The sequence below is a fragment of the Pyxicephalus adspersus genome, chromosome Z (assembly GCF_032062135.1).
Source record: "Pyxicephalus adspersus chromosome Z, UCB_Pads_2.0, whole genome shotgun sequence".
Lineage (NCBI taxonomy): Eukaryota > Metazoa > Chordata > Amphibia > Anura > Pyxicephalidae > Pyxicephalus > Pyxicephalus adspersus.
The window spans coordinates 36,277,245-36,293,857 of NC_092871.1; the positions used below are offsets into that span (position 1 = coordinate 36,277,245).

Consider the following 16,613-nt stretch of genomic DNA (forward strand, 5'->3'; position numbering starts at 1 on the left):
AAATTGATGGTGTTCTCTGACCTGTTGCTATTGCCTCTAATGCCAAACAATGCCTTATTCATGAAAGGGATTACACAGAGGATGCACATGTTTGATAAATAAAGGGGCATTCAGATGTTAAAACAATAATAACAATGAACATATATTGTGTATGGCTCTTAATTGTAACCAACTGATAGCTACATGAGGGACACTGCAAAATCCCTAAAACATTTCTGTGTAGACGTTTACTGACTGATAACCCTCTAATGAAATATAAAATCACATTCTCCTCCATTGCTAAAATCTTAGGTAACTTTACTACATTCTAAAAAGAAAAGCGCAATATTTTACTACCTTTTATGGGTTGTTTTGCCACTTTGGCTTTCCTTGCTTAGTCCAGCTGGTGACAGTTCAGGAAAAGCTTATAGTATGCTGAGATGGCAGGAGTGTGTTGTATGGAATATAATTGGATTTCCATGCACTGGCCAGTGTCCAGCTAGCTGATGTTAGCATGATGCTTATGTCCCTGTTCTCACTACTCTTGCCATGATGTACAACCACACCCATGATACATTCCAATGTTAAACACTCTGCATTTCCCATTGTGTGGTTTTATAGTTTAAAAGCAACATTCTGAATTTTAGTACAATAATAAAAAATTAACTTAACTAAAAGTTATATTAATTAGTTGGGCATATATGCGGCATGAAGACCCTTTGAACTGATTGTAGGACTCCTATTGCCTACTGCAAGGCTGTCAACCTCCAGGGGTCAGGACAGCACACATTTTTAATATTTCTTTAACAAGCAGTAGCAAGCGAAGCAAGGAATGGTTACAAAGTTTACCACTTTGGCTTTTGCTCTGCAGACTCCTTAAGTATATAGTCAAAAAATAGTAGGCAGTATCCAAGATTTGAAAATTTCAAAAATGGTTTTAGAAAAACAGTTCCATGAGCTCCAGAAGAGTAAAAGGACAAAAGCTTCTACAGTATACTGTAAATCCCAAGGAAGCTGGAAGGTGGTATTGCAAATAATTGACACATCTACAGAGTGTGTGTGTATATATATATATATATATATATTTACAGTCCAGTGGGAGGGTCTAAATAAAACCTGAACACAAAGCAACATTTCAGGTTGTACAGGAAACATCAAGGCACGATATCGAAAGGTGTTTTTTCTCTCCATTTATTCCATTTCTGAAATGTTTATTCAAAAAACAATTTTATATTTATACTAAAAGTTGTTTTTCAAAGAATAGGACATAAATGAATGCTTACATGTAGGGCAAAAACATATTTATTATTACTCACTGGGGAAAGGGTTCAAGCCCATTGTCTGTGTGCCATTATGATTTTCATTTCTTCCAGATATTGGACAGGAAACGAGAAGTCTCTATTGAGGGCATTACCACCCTAACCGGTCCTCAGAACAGGTTTCCCTAATAGATTTCCCCTCACCTCTTGTTTGGTTTCAAAAATGTTGTATTTCTCCAAAATTTTCCAATGGCAATAGTAAATTAGCTAAATGTAGAGGTTTAACCTCCCCAGCAGGGACACAAAACAGAAATAAAACATGAAAGGAAGGAAGTCCCCAAATGCAGATGAAGTAATGAAATGTCAACATGTTCCAGGGGTTCCCCTTCATGGGTGCTTAAAATCAATAGTATGTATTGTACAGATAAAACTTGATAAATCTTAATGATTCCTTAAGATATTGGTTGAGGCTTCTTGTCCACCCAATCCCTACTTAAGTAAAGAGCTGATCCTTGACCACCACTCCTAGGAGAGATGGCCAAGGAGAATGACCAATGTTAACTGCATCTTTTTTATTACAGCAACAATAAAAACATGACAAGAGTTCAATCCCTTCTCTATTTAAAAGTAGAATAATGTTCTGGCTATAGACAAACTTTGAAAGAAAGAATTAAAACACAGAACCTAGAAAAACACATTGGCATTGTAGATTTACTTCTATAGTTAATACAGACTACCAAGTATAAAAATTGTAGACCTGACTTACAAGATACACAAACCCGAGTTGTGTCCTTGAAATCTGCCATTGCTTTTAATTGTTTATGCCTACCAGACATCATCATCACAGATGGGAATTAGGGACTATGCACTTGTATACCAGCCAACAAGATGTTATGATAAAAGCATGCATTCACCTGGAGGATGACAGCTTTATTTAGATTTAAAGGTATCATCACATAATTGTTATACTTAGAGACAATCTAATAGTATGACTGACATATTAGTATGAACAATTGAGACTATGTAGAAAAATTGTAAAACAGCGTAAAACAGTGTCACACTGGAGGGCACTGCCTATCTAGATTACATATTACTGTTCAAATATGTGAGAGCTGCTTCTCAGACATAATGAAGTGTCCTCCAGCAAAGTGGAATGGCCCTTAAAACGATTTACTAGTACTTTATATATTCTTAAAACTGAAACAAAGAGAATGCATTTACCATGTGGTTATGTGAATTATTGGTTGTAATATAAAGTTTTACTAGCACTTTTTTTTAACTAATCTGTCTAAAAGTTCTCCAGGAGAACTAGCAGCATGGTCCTTTAATGGTCCCCTGATGCTCCATTAGGATGGTTACCTGCTTGGCTAGGACATGCTAAAACATCCTCATTTTGGGTGCCAAAGGACCTTGAATAAACTGTGCAAAGAGTTGAGCATTTAGTGCAGAATGTGGTAAACACAAAAACAACCTTACTTTGAAAATAGAATACCTGCAGGATGACGGAGCAGTAAAGTAAAAAGAAATTTACTGCTCACAAACTTCATCGAGGTGCACATTGAGCTCGGCAAACTTCTGTGTTGGGATGAACTAACTCCTATGAGAAGGTTTGGAAGTTCCACCTTCCTAGGATGCCATTCAAGATGGTTCAAAAGTCTGAATCTAAAAGAAAACTGGGCAAAAGTGTCAGAGCCGGAGATCATGTTTGCTGCTGGGCGGTTTAGTTCTGCTTTAGGTAAAGTGAATAATCTAATCTAGCTGCACTCATTGTTTTGCTTGTTGTACTGTTTTCCCAAATAAATCTAATAATGTTTTTCACGCAGAAGAGTTGCTGTTTTTTTATCAAATTAGAAAAATGTTTTGTGCTAAGTTGTCTATGCAAACTGTGCTTAGCTCTTGTTTAAAGAAATCTTATCTGATGAAATTAAAAGGCACTTGAAGGAGCTGTGTGAAAGTGTAATAGCTGAATAGTACAAACACAAGGACAGAAAATCACTATCTTGATCAGACTGGTACAAAATAAACCACTGATCTTGTTTTCCTAGAAATACAAAAAAAATAAAAAAAATAAAAAAAAAAAAGTAAAAAAAAAAAATAAAAACATGCTTACTAAGAAAGTGGCCTCTTAGGACAGACAGATAACCACCAATAGCAGATATCTTGTGTCAGACCTTCTGCTCATTTTGAAACCAGCTGTAAAGTTGACTGTTTTAAGTTTAAGTTTAAAAGTAAACCCTTTTAAACATTACAAGTGATTCAAAGTTCTAGTTTGTTTCATGCTACTTTATTTGTATAACTATTGGGTGAAATAAAACAGTTTAGTGCTTCTGTCAAACTGTTCCAGAAAAGATCACAAGACAACACAGGTAAAGTAGTGGAGGGACAAGCTTACAGTATATCCAAACCCAAAGACATATAATTTTAATAAATTGCAGCTTAGATCTTAGGCCAATTTACCATTTGTGAAGTCTGTTACCTCGCATGGCACCACATACCAGGGCACTGTGAACTGGCACCCCAACAGCTGGCCTAGGATACTTAAATCTGCAATGCACTGCATCATGTGTACTGTTGGTTATAGTGTAAATGGAGACAAAAAAGAAAGTAAATGCATATATTTCTTCTAGTGCTTTGCCATATAGTAGGCAGCCCATTCAAATGATGAAAAATTGTTAATTTTCTTTTCACAGTTAAACTATACTACCATCATTTAAATAGCAGAAAACAAATATGCTCCTTCTTAGCTCTGACTCTTGCAGACAGGACCCCTGCATACACATTGTTACCTTAGACGAGGCCACCCCCTGGTTGAGACATTTATTTTAAGTGTCTGAATCTTTTTTTTCACATCTTTACACCAGCAGTGTGCACATCACACTCCCCATACAACTGTCACAAATAGTCTCATGCTCAATCTGCCTGCTGTCATCCTTCTTCTCTGTATCCTTCTCCTGGACTCAATGCCCTCCTGCACATACTGACCACTGCAATAACCTTCTGCACATACTGCAAACTGCCATCACCAATTTCAGCTTTTTTTCTATGCATATTGCCCAGTGCCATACTGTCATTCTTTTTTTTTTTTCAAATATTGCCTGCCATCATATTCTCTGCTCTCTCCTTCACATTCTAATGACTCATTATACCTAATACACTGGCAAAAGATCACATGGTCTGAAACTACCACTGTTATTGTTGGTGCTTATGAAAGACAACTTAATTGAGACAGACAATATCTAGGAGGCTTTTTGGGACTTTGTTAAAATGTGAACACAAATAACTATCTCTATCATGTGTAAAAAAATGTTTATTCAGTTTTTATTTTCATCAGTTTTTCTGCTCATTAAACAGTCCTAAAATGCAATTTAAGTTGTCACACACCATAGGACTCTGTACTGAGCAATGTATTTTACCACAAGTTTTTTTCAATGATTGTTCTATAGAAACCAGGGCTATAGATATCTCATTCTGAACTAGGCCAATGCTCCTGAGTTAACCACAAACTTCACTACCGCTTCATCCACTTTACCCCTCAACTATGCAGCCTGAAAAAAAAAACATCTTCCCATTAAACTATGTGACGCATAGTGCAGGGTTCTCCCCAGGCCCTTTTAGCTAAGCGCACTTTTTAGCATCCACCCGGCTGTTTTTGGGTGGTTACTGAAGAGTTTGGTCACAATACAGAGGCTGCCACCCACCTACAATTTCTTCCCACCCGGCTTAAAAAAATTTCTGGGTTGAGCACTGTAGTGGATATCATTGTTTCACATCATAACAAAGCCAAGGTCTTTGCCTACCCCTTGTATCATTTATGGCGCCTAAACATTACTTCCAATCAATACAAATTTACCTAGCAAACCAGTGAATTCAATCAGAAATCTGTCAATTTATCTGTATAAAAGGTCTAGATAGTTTGTGAAAAAAAGTCCCCCAAACACTATATGAGGCATTTGTTACCCAATGTCTGGTTCGGAGTCCATATTCTAAGGTTTACCCTTGCTCAGAACCTGAACCCCCCCTCCCAACACACACTTCCTCAACCGCTTACGGTTACATAAGATGACCTTCTATAAACTACAAGGATACTTCTTATTTCAACAGTTTACAGAAAAACAGAGTTGGCAGATAACCTATTTTGAGATTGATCTTATAATAACATCATACAAATCTGTCATTAAACACAACAAGTATCCAGATTAACCCTGATTACTTCTGTTCACTTCCATTTTCTAATGGTTTCTCCTAATGCATGTACTGTTCATTTAATAAACGGGGGACAACACAAAGGTCCTCACCAATGTGAGCAACTTTAGATATGGTTTATTGCTAATAATTGGCACAATATTTGGAAAATACACATATAAGGAAATATGTTTACCTAAATGGTCAAAATGCAAGTTTACTTCATAGCTGAACTCTGGGATAAAAAAAAGTCACTGTTGCCTTGTCACCTTGTACAGGGTGACCTGCCTTTTGAACGTCTCTTCCCTATTTTTCTGCAGGCCGCACTTGTAGAAGTAGATAGACCTGCTGGGCCCTTCTTTAGTTCTTCCCTCTGCACAAACTATGTGCAGCACATCAATACAAGGTAACAATAGGAGTTGCAAGGAAATTGTTGAACACAAAGTAGACTAATATCCTTTGTGCCTATTGATGATTATATTTGATTTATAGTTTTTGTGTCTAAAGTTCAGATTTTAATGCCTCAGACAGCCTGATCCGCAGGTGTATGTCTTTAACCCCAGGCACTTGAACATGAAGCCAAGAATAAAACCCAGGTGAAGCAAATAAATTCAACTTGTGCCAACACAAAATTGTTCCAGAGAATATGTGTACTTTGCAAACACTAAATGCCATCTGTGCCAGCTTTTGTTTCAGAAAGCGATGCTCCCTCCACAGTCCGATACTAACTTTTCTACAAAACATACTTATAAAAACATAGTATCTTCTTTGTATTTTGTACCCAGGACAATATATCCCCACAAATAACAGTTTCTTATATAAATATTTGCAGACATTTTTTATGAAAGACATCTGCAGACTCCCCCTATTATATAATATAATTGCACTGTTTGTTTAGATTCAATTCACAAGCCTTTAAAAATTTTTTTAGTGAAATGAGATAGGAAGTTAAAATCCTTCATGGAAAAATGTAAATCAGAAAATCTGATTTTATTTTGCTGTTACACAAATGTATATACACAGTATATCTTGTTTATCATCAAATCTATATAGAATATTCAGGAAACTTGAAATGACTGTCACTTCTTTTGTCAAAACGGTTTTAAAGTGACACGCTAATGAACTGTGTGCTCACTATAAAATGCTGGCAGCCCAAGTTACAACGTATTGAGATAATGAATCAATGAGACCAATTAAGAGACAAACCTATTTTACTATTGCAACTTCAATCATAAATTCCTCCTTGTGTTGCTAAAGTAAAGCCGCATCAACAATAATAAAAAAAAAAAACCTGCCCTTAGCCACTTCACGGTATGAGTCTCACCAACAGGAGTAAATTTTTGGCTGCTTGGAATTTAAGGTGTCAGGGTCGCAAAAAAACAAAGAACCAAAACATATTTTGCTAAATTAGAACCATCCAGATTACACATAATTTGTTTTTACTAAATTGCTTGATAAATGTTCCTCAATCACTTTCTGTTCCCATACTTTTCTTGGTGTCATTTTCTCATCTACTTTCAGGCAATGGTGAAACTACTGTAATTTCGGAGACAGATAAATATAGTTTTAATATATTGCATTGATATATATTGATATATATGCGTCAAATTAAATATGGATAATATATGCACAGGGACAGTCCCAAATGAAGGACTGTCCCTGTGTTTTAAAAGTTAAAGTGTTTTTAATTAAAAAAAATATGACCTAAAAAGCCCGGACAACAGAACAATGTAAATGTGAAAAGGACCCTTTTATAATGTTTCTTTACATAGGCAGTAATTAAAGGGACTACATATTTTTTATTAAAAGAAAGTTTCTTTTTTTTCAGACATTCTATTCAACTGATGCACAACTAAAAACTGTCCATCCTTGCTTGTAACCATGACCTTGTTCTACGTTTGGGAAAACTAGCATACAACCATGTTTGCAGGGTTATAGCAAAGCAGGAGAAAGTGTTTTGTTAAAAGGACTGTCCACCCAAAACGTAATGTGGCTATGGGCAAGTTCTCAATCTGCTTTGGAATCTTACTTTTAAGAAATAACCTTCTTGATAGTGAAGAGCAAATGATGTGAACTATTTCTTGCAGAGACATTATTCCCTCATTTAAAGAACAGCTCCAGCTATACAAATAAAAGAGACCTAAGAGTCTCAGCAAAAAAGAAAAAAAAAGTTATCTTTTCCGGTGTCCTCCCCACCCTCCTCGTGGTTGTAAATATGTAGAAACATTCACATTTAGTGCCAATGCACAATATAGCTCAGCTGTGCTTTCAGTGTTTTGACAGTGAGCAGCGGCGGTTTTTCCCCCTCTACGCTACCTGATGCATGGGAGTTACTTTTTTGTTTAGTCTTCAAGATATAAACAAAAATACAATACAGTCAAATAATCGACCTAAACCCTCCAGTTAAAAGTGAATACTTTTTTACTGCATGCCCCCAATAGATAAATCACTTGCCTTTGTTATTGAATATTTTTTACAAATACAATTTTGTAATCATTAAAACATGTGCTTGTGCATCGTTTTCCTGCCAATTATGTGCAAGTGCTCCTGACCTAAGTGCAGATACCTATTGTCATGTGACGGGGCAATAGGTCTTTGGTTCCTTGCAAGCAAGGTGCCATGGCTGAGAGCATGCATGGCAGGAAAAAGTGGAGGCCAACAGAAGCGTAAACTGTACACTAATGTGAACTGTTTTGCATTACAAGGGGAGAGGAAGAATGTAGTTTGAGGAGGAAACAAGCACTCCTGGGTGTCACAGCTGCTCTGTTTAATAATCTGGTGCTGCCCAGAGAACATCATTGACAGTTTGCAGGCAACATTAGAAAAAAAAATTACGTAAGCATTTATGTAAACTCTGAAGTAAACAACCATGAGTTTGCTTCAGTTTGACAGTGATGTTTAATCCAGCAATGAGCTCCATTGATAAATTATATAGCATTGCTTTGGGCTAAAATACCAAACTAATTTTTCATAACTTTTTCTGTACTCCAGAACTTTTCCTTCAGATATCCTCTGGTATGATTACACACAGTAGGTCCTTAATATATCTACTTGTCTCTCCCATGCAATTTCCTCAAAGTAGTTATGAAATACTTAAAAGTTCCAAAAAAAAAAAAAAAGACTCCAAATTCGTAGTACTTGTAGGACTTGTTTTTGCAGTGACTCAGCAGAAACATCCAGCAAAGCTTAGGTGCAATGATTTATCTTCCATGATGACACAATGTCTTCATAAGTGAGATGCACCACACTTTTGTGTAACGTTAGGTAACAACATCCCAGCCTGTGCTGTGCTAATGAACATCCTATTTTTTTAAATTTAGCCTAATATTAAAAATTAAAAGAAACAAAACAAAAAAAAATCATGCATCCACAGAAAGGGTATCAGCCTGTCCTGCAACAGATCTTTCAAGCATGTTGTCACAGTCCAGAGCACACTGCTGAATAAGCAGGTGCAACCACTATACATCTTTATTAGGGGAATACTAAAACATGGAGCTATTCAGATACTACAGCAAAGGAAACATTTAGGTTTTCTATACCAATAGCTTAAATTTTTTTGCCTTAATCGTAAAAATGATTTGGTGGTTAGACAGGATGTCACTAAATACGTTTCCAAGTATCCTTGTTCTACAATAAGGTCCAGGGTAACCCAAAAGCCAACTGTGCCTATTTTTTCATTTTTTTTTCATACTCTAGTTTGTAGCTTAGACAGGGCTTAAGATGAAATCTTCCCAATGAGACACATAATGTTATAACTTTCCAACTGATTTTTACTCCTCTAATCTTAAAATTAATCAAGTTTTTACTGAGCTTTCACTTCAAGGACATTTTATACCATAGAGCAGTTTTACTGGTGGCAGTATCCTGGCCATAAAGAAGGCAAGTACAGTAAAGCATATTTTCTCATTTTCTACATACACATTCATTAATCAATATTATTACTATAGGAGAGCCTGTAAAAAGAAAATTTGCAACAGGACATAATCACACTTTGGAAATGGGATATGGTGGCGGGTGTGAACTTCCCCACTGGAAATGCCACTGTTCTTATTATATCACAAAAGTTCATGGCTGGGCTGGATGGTTGACGTTCTAACAGACGCTAGTTTCATGGGTAGGAGAACAAATGTTTTTGCGCTAAAACTAACTGGACAGCGGACAGGAGGTCAGCCTTAATTCATCAGATAGGTAAATAAAAAAAAAAAATCAGCTTTTACTTATGTAAAATAAATAAATGAATGGACATAAGTATATTTCTGCTTGAAATGGAAACTTAATTCCAGCCAAACTGCTAAATACACAGTTGAAATTTACATGTTTTCATTGTTTTACATGCATAAAGATCTGCATTTTTGTCCATTTAGCCCTGGGATTTGCACAGTCCTGCTTCACAGCAAAACCGGCCCAGTTACTTTTCTCTCTTATCAGCACAGCTAGGTCACCCTAGGTAAGGTACAGCTACAGACAGATGGCTCTGCCTCCCCCAAACTTGTCCTACTCTCCCCTAATCTGACAATGTGATACTTGCCAAGTGCCCCTCAATCACTGGGTATGAAAAAAAGAAATTAGCTCAGTTTTTCAGCAAACACTTTCAGTTGTATGCAAAATTTGGGCCATCATATCCCATGCACTTAACATGGCAAAAAAGGGGTGATGGTAGCACTGTTCTGGTCACTCCTTTTAAACCAAACTATCTTCCCGCATCATATAATAATACCAAAGAGAGAAAGACATGTTTATGACAACCTTGGCTGCCTTCATAAATATAACAGAGTAAATGTAGCCACCCTAGGACCAAAATAGTGTTATTCATGGGATTACCAGGTGCAAAAGGAAAACACACACAAAAACTAATGCAACCATCTAATTTAAGGACTAAGAAACTGCAATATAATAATATCTGTGTTTTTGGTTTTAGATACATATTAAAATTCTTCTAAGAAATTGAAGACTTGTTGGTTCAAGCAGCATACTCTCATTTTTACAGCCTGATATATTAAAAAAAAGATAACCTTTACAAAATATTTTGTAAAATTGCTTTAAGAGGTCATCAGAATGTGAAACTCATTGATTTTCCCCCTATAACCCCATAATGTCCTCCTACAATGCTGCTATGAGTCATGCATAGTAGTTCAGCATCTCACAAAACATAGCTTAGATATAACCTCTGCAGCAATGTATATGTAGTGCGGCATTCATGAGTTTAGTGCATAATTATAGACATTTCACTGAAAGTCTTTTAAAGATAGAAAAATCAATAACAAAATGCAATCCTTCTTTATATAACATAGGAACATATGAATACACAGCAATTTGCTAGAAGCAATTCCAAAAATCCAATGGAAGAGAAGAATTGTTCCTGAATATATTGGCTTTATCAATACAAATTACAGTCTTTGATGACAAAGAAAATTTCAGCCAGTGCAGCTGTAGGAGTCGAGAATGACTAAAATCTGGTAATTATGTAAGATATTACCAGTGACATTAAGAAACTGCAAGCAGAGTCATGCTTACAGCGCTATATGCATATATTTGTAAAAGGCTTTATGTTTTTTACACAGTTTTTAAGATTTAACTGTAGCTTTTAGGATCATTGAGCTGGGATATAAATTACATACATACCTACCCATATCTACAACCATTTTTACAGTGTAATGTCAAATATCTAGCTTATTGACTGTATGTTCACTCCTGGGGAACTCTATAATTCTCCAGTCTTGGGGAACCCCTGCTAAAACCAATTTTTGGGGGTCAGTGGGAAAAAAAACGTCCTAAATTGGTGGCCAATGGAAAAAATGCCCCTATTACAGAAGTGGATGGAATACCAATAGACAACCAGAAGCATTATTAGTTTTATGCAGTTGGCTCTAACAAGTGGTATTGGCCCCAAAATTATGCAGGCAACAAATTAGAGATCAGTCAGCCACAGTTTGAGAAAGCCTTAGCAACCTGGGGAGGAACCCAGAGGTTCCACAGAACCCCAACTGAGAATGGCTGCACTAGTGTCACGGTCCCTTCCGTGACGGAAGTTTGAGGATCTGTCAGACAAGCTGCATGTGAGATTATCTGACAGCCTCTTTGTTTTTACTTGTTTCTGTGTTGTTGTTTGTAATGAGCCCTTGTATCAGGTGCAGCTGGTGGTCATTACTGCTCCTCCATTTAGTCTGGCTTCACACTTCATGCTGTGCGGTTGATGTTCACTGCTGGATTGGGAATAGCTGGAGTGTTGAGCCATCCTGTGTTCCTGTTGATATCTGTAATAAGATAAGTTGCTTTACTTTTGGTGTTTTGTGGTATTTTAGTTGTTTACTAGGCCTCAGGAAGACACTGGGTCCTTCATAGGGGAAGGAACCAGCAGTCTTAAGCCAGACACTACTGCCAGGGCTGTGCAGGGCTAGTAGGGCCTAGGTTCCTGTGTATGAGCATTCCCACCATCAGGGGATACTCATACGGTTAGGAGTTAGGGCTAGATTAGGATGTCTGCAAGGGGTGACCATTCCCTTTTCCCTAGTCATTTGAGGCCTAGTAGTTAATAAACCTTTCTGTTACCCTCCTCTCCCTGTTAATCGTGACATTATCAACCGCCAAAACCGCTATTTTTTCTGTTTGTCAGTGCAGCTATAGATCCTATCTCTGCACTGGTCGCACAACTGCAGGGGCTGTCTTTGGAGGTAGCTGACCTCCGCACGGCCGTCTCTCACATACAGAGACCACAGGCAGCTGGTTGTGACAGCAACAATCAGACCTGTCCTGAACCCAATCAGTGTAACGCTCAGGTGGTTAAGTTGAAAGTACCTTCTTGGAAGTTGGGTCCAAGGTTTATTGGTCCATATAAGATCTCTGCCATTATTAACCCAGTTGCTTTTCGTCTTGACTGTTGAAGAGATTTGTTGAGCCTTTGGAACCGTCTTCCTTGCCTCCGCCTCCTGTCATGGTGGACGCTAGTTGACTCCAGTATCTCGTTCAGTGGAAGGGGTACGGTCCGGAGAAGAGAATGTGGGTTCCAGCGACCGACGTTAATGCTAGTCGTCTAGTGAGAGCTTTCCACAGGGCTAATCCCGATAAGGTCGGTCCTGGGTGTCCGGAGGTCACCCGTAGAAGGGGGGGTACTGTCATGGTCCCTTCCGTGACAGAAGTTTGAGGATCTGTCAGACAAGCTGCATGTGAGATTATCTGACAGCCTCTTTGTTTTTACTTGTTTCTGTGTTGTTGTTTGTAATGACCACTCCCCTTGCATCAGGTGCAGCTGGTGGTCATTACTGTTCCTCCATTTAGTCTGGCCTCACACTTCATGCTGTGCGGTTGATATTCACTGCTGGATTGGGAATAGCTGGAGTGTTGAGCCATCCTGTGTTCCTGTTGATATCTGCTAATAAGATAAGTTGATTTACTTTTGGTGTTTTGTGGTGATTTAGTTGTTTACTGGGCCTCAGGGAGACACTGGGTCCTTCATAGGGGAAGGAACCAGCAGTCTTAAGTCAGACACTACTGCCAGGGCTGTGCAGGGCTAGTAGGGCCTAGGTTCCGGTGTATGAGCATTCCCACCATCAGGGGATGCTCATATGGTTAGGAGTTAGGGCTAGATTAGGGTGTCTGCAAGGGGTGACCATTCCCTTTTCCCTAGTCATTTGAGGCCTAGTAGTTAATAAACCTTTCTGTTACCCTCCCCTCCCTGTTAATCGTGACAACTAGGTGCTAAACACCTGGTGTAGCTGATATAACTAGGTGATATAAAATACATGAAATCCATTCATTTATTGTGCATATTTAGAATGGGTTCATGAAGGTCTGGTATGCCTCATATCACCAAAATCTCCTTTTTTTTCTTAGGGAATACCACTTCTAATAGGAGGTCACACAACAGGTAACGCGTGGCAAACTATAGGGGTAGGAATTGACTCTGCCTTTGTGGCAGATTTCTAACATCTACAGCAAAGATATCACTTTCCCAACAAGTTAAAATATTAATAAAGTACAAAATTATTTTAGTTCTCATGGACTACTAAATTGGCAAGGACATCAAAGGTTAGTTAATTAACACTAGATTTATAGAGTCTTGCTTTAAAGAACAAAGTTAAGTCTTGATTGTATGTATGAGAAACCACTATCTCAGACTCATGTTACCAGGTCTCACTGTAGAATAGAAAAAGCCAGCATGACCGCATATATGTTCACTGCCTTGGTCTTTTTAGTAAATTTAATGACTGGAGATTACACAGAGAGCAGAATTACTACAACTCATATGGGTGACAATGGAAGCCCATGTAACCCTTAGGTTATCGTGGACAGACAGGTAATCAGGGCTTTTTATGTGGCACTAGTATTTTGTTCCATAAAGAGGAACTTAACCATTTTATTTTTAAATTGCTATCAGACAAGTCCTTTTTTGCAGAAGGGTCAGGTGATGAAATAAAGTACCTTACCTGCCTTATTACAATTTTTTCAAATATACTCTCAGTTCTGTTATGGGTGCCACCATTCTTTTTCTGTTTCTGGTTCTTATCTTCAGCCATCTTGATTTGCTGGGATGACTCCCACACGCATTAGGTCCCGGTAGCCACAGAAGAAGCCAGGACGTGCCAGGCATCCCATCATACTATGCTAGGCTGCGCATGTTCAGCCTGATCACTCATTTTCAAAGTGTAACGTTAATTGTGCTTTAAAGAGACTGTTACTGCGATACAGCTATTTGAGGTGGATCTGGCAATGGATGTATAAATGTAGTGATCCTAATGACCATCTGACTGCTTTTATTTATCTACAGTGCAGGTCAGAGCCAGTAGTGCCTTCCAGCAAACCTGCATGTTTCTTCAAAGATATTTGGTTAGAAAAGGTTGTTCTGCTTTGGATAGTTTCATACATTTCTGCTTTTTGAGATAGTGAATAGGAACACCTTTTAGCTCAAAGTATGTGAGCAAATGACACTTTACAAGAGTATGTACGGTTTCAGAAAAGGTACACTAACATGCTCTTTCTATACCTCTTGTGCAAAATGATACTAAATACTAGTGAGTGGATCACTAACAGCATTAAGACAACAGCTGCCTGTTCTAGACTGTGGGTTTGTTTTGATCCTCTCTGGATCTGCATTACTGGCCCAGCCTGCACAGTCACCCTGTCATGGGGTAATACATGTCATCTGCAGACTGCAGGAGCTGGGAATACAGTCCTATACACTAATGCTTTAAATCAGTGTCAAACTTAAATACACAGAGGGCCAAAAATAAAAACTTAGACCAAGTGCAGGCCAAACTTGAAATTTATTGAAAAAACTATTAATCTCAATAGGAAGAAACAAGAACACATGAGAAGAGCATGCAGTAATATGCAGTGGATTAATCTAAATAATCAATCCACTGCATATTACTGCATGCTCTTCTCACATGTTCTTGTTTCTTCCTATTGAGATTAATTGTTTTACTTTGCTAGAGAATGCAGTGTGAAACCAAATGAATGCAGCAATTCATTTGGTTTCACGTTGCATTCCCTGGCACAGTAAAACAATTATTTTTATAGCAATAGCTCTATGATAATTCCTGATAATAATATTCCTGATTATTGAGCTTATCTGTCAGTATAAACTCTGCGCGGTCCACACATAGGCTGCTGTTTAATAGACACGAGTGATGCTGCTACTACAATTGCATCACTTGCATCTAATAAATGCAGGACCACGCATAGGCAGAGAGGCTGCTGGTCTAAAGATGCAAGTGATGCCGGAATTGTAGAAGCGGCATTGTACTCACGTCTATAGAACAGCAGGTAATATGAATTGCAGCTGGCCCGCAGCCAATTATTTTAAGAATTCTTTTGGGGGCCAAAAAAAGGATGTACCGTGCCAGATTTGGCGCGTGGGCCAGAGTCTGACACCCCTGCTTTAAATGGACTGTAAACAAATGAAACAAGATAATTTTTTTAGACTCAAAAGTTAATTAATTGCTGTTTAGGACACTTGGGGCAGTGAAACAGCTCGTGAGGCTATTCTATATCTGATCTGATCAGATATCACACTTCCTGAATGCAAAATGTAGTTGTGCGATAGCTGATTCATTTATTTATTTTTACTTCATAGCATCTCCTTTAGTGTTCCATACAAGGCAAGTTTGGTTAAAATATGCTAAAGACATGGCCATCCAATGGATGGACAATGTAAAGGCTACAATATGGAATGATGATGCAAAGTAATGTGTGGGATGGGTAGAGCACCCATTGAAATTACCAGATAAGAGCAAACGTTGGTATAGCACCCCAAGTTTATTGGGAACCAGGGATGCTAAGAAGGCATATAAAAGTATGTGCATGAATCTACCAGTAAGGTATCTATAGTGTCTGCATTGTAACCAAGTGATCGTTCATTTTTAGGGGAGGCACAGTTGCAAATCATGAGTTCTTTAAATATCAAACAAAATACCAAGAACTATGCTGACATATATTGGAACTTATAATAAAAATACTAGTGTAATAGATTTCTGATGATAATGAATAGGAAAACATATTCTACTGCAGTAAACAATCCACTCTGATCATCTCCAGCTATTTTACTTACTATTCTGTTTACTTACTCTGATTTTAAATGTTAAGAAAAACGATGGTGCTTAGATTTGACAATAGTTTATATAAATATACAATTCTATCATTCAAATCACACAGTACATTTAAAATACACCCAAAACATAAAAGACAAAACACGGAGCACACTTGTAAGTATCTTTATGGTTCTTAGTAACTAGTACTCCAAGAACAGAGTAAACAAAGAAAAAGTAAATGCTTGGAGCATTTCTAGATGCAAAGTATACTATGCAAATGAGGGAAACAGTGACTCTATTTTCTATTTAGCACTGGAGGGCTACAACTGATTCAGTTTTATTCCACTGAAACAATATTTGCAAGTATTCCAGAAGTTCTAGTATCATTAAAATGATGTGAGCTCCCAGGAAAGTTTTTGAAAATAGAGCTGTGAACCCCTTTTGGTAAACAAAAGTTTATTAACCACCTGAGCGTTACACTGAGGTCTAGATTTCTGTACCAAAAGTGATCCACTGTTTTTCATAAATTTTTTTTTTTTTAAATTGTAGACCTGTAACCCACAGAAATATGTCCGAACAAGGGTTCTAGTAGATATTATGAATATAAAAAATGTTTGAAACACACAATCATGTAAAAAAAAATGTACTTTTAATAAAATCCTATCCT

The 16,613-nt window shown here is 37.6% G+C and overlaps 1 protein-coding gene across 3 annotated transcripts in view; it reads right to left on the reverse strand.

Moving 5' to 3' along the window:
- The window catches only part of GAB3 (GRB2 associated binding protein 3), a 90,549-nt gene that overhangs the window by 61,791 nt on the left and 12,145 nt on the right, over positions 1-16,613 (reverse strand). Inside the window, exon 1 of one of the 3 annotated variants that reach the window (XM_072430940.1) lies at positions 11,509-12,170. The exons of the other annotated variants lie outside the window; for them this stretch is intronic. The gene's annotated coding sequence lies outside the window, so the exon portion shown is untranslated. Of the gene's footprint in view, positions 1-11,508; positions 12,171-16,613 lie in introns of those variants that run through there. 3 annotated transcript variants of the gene reach the window in all.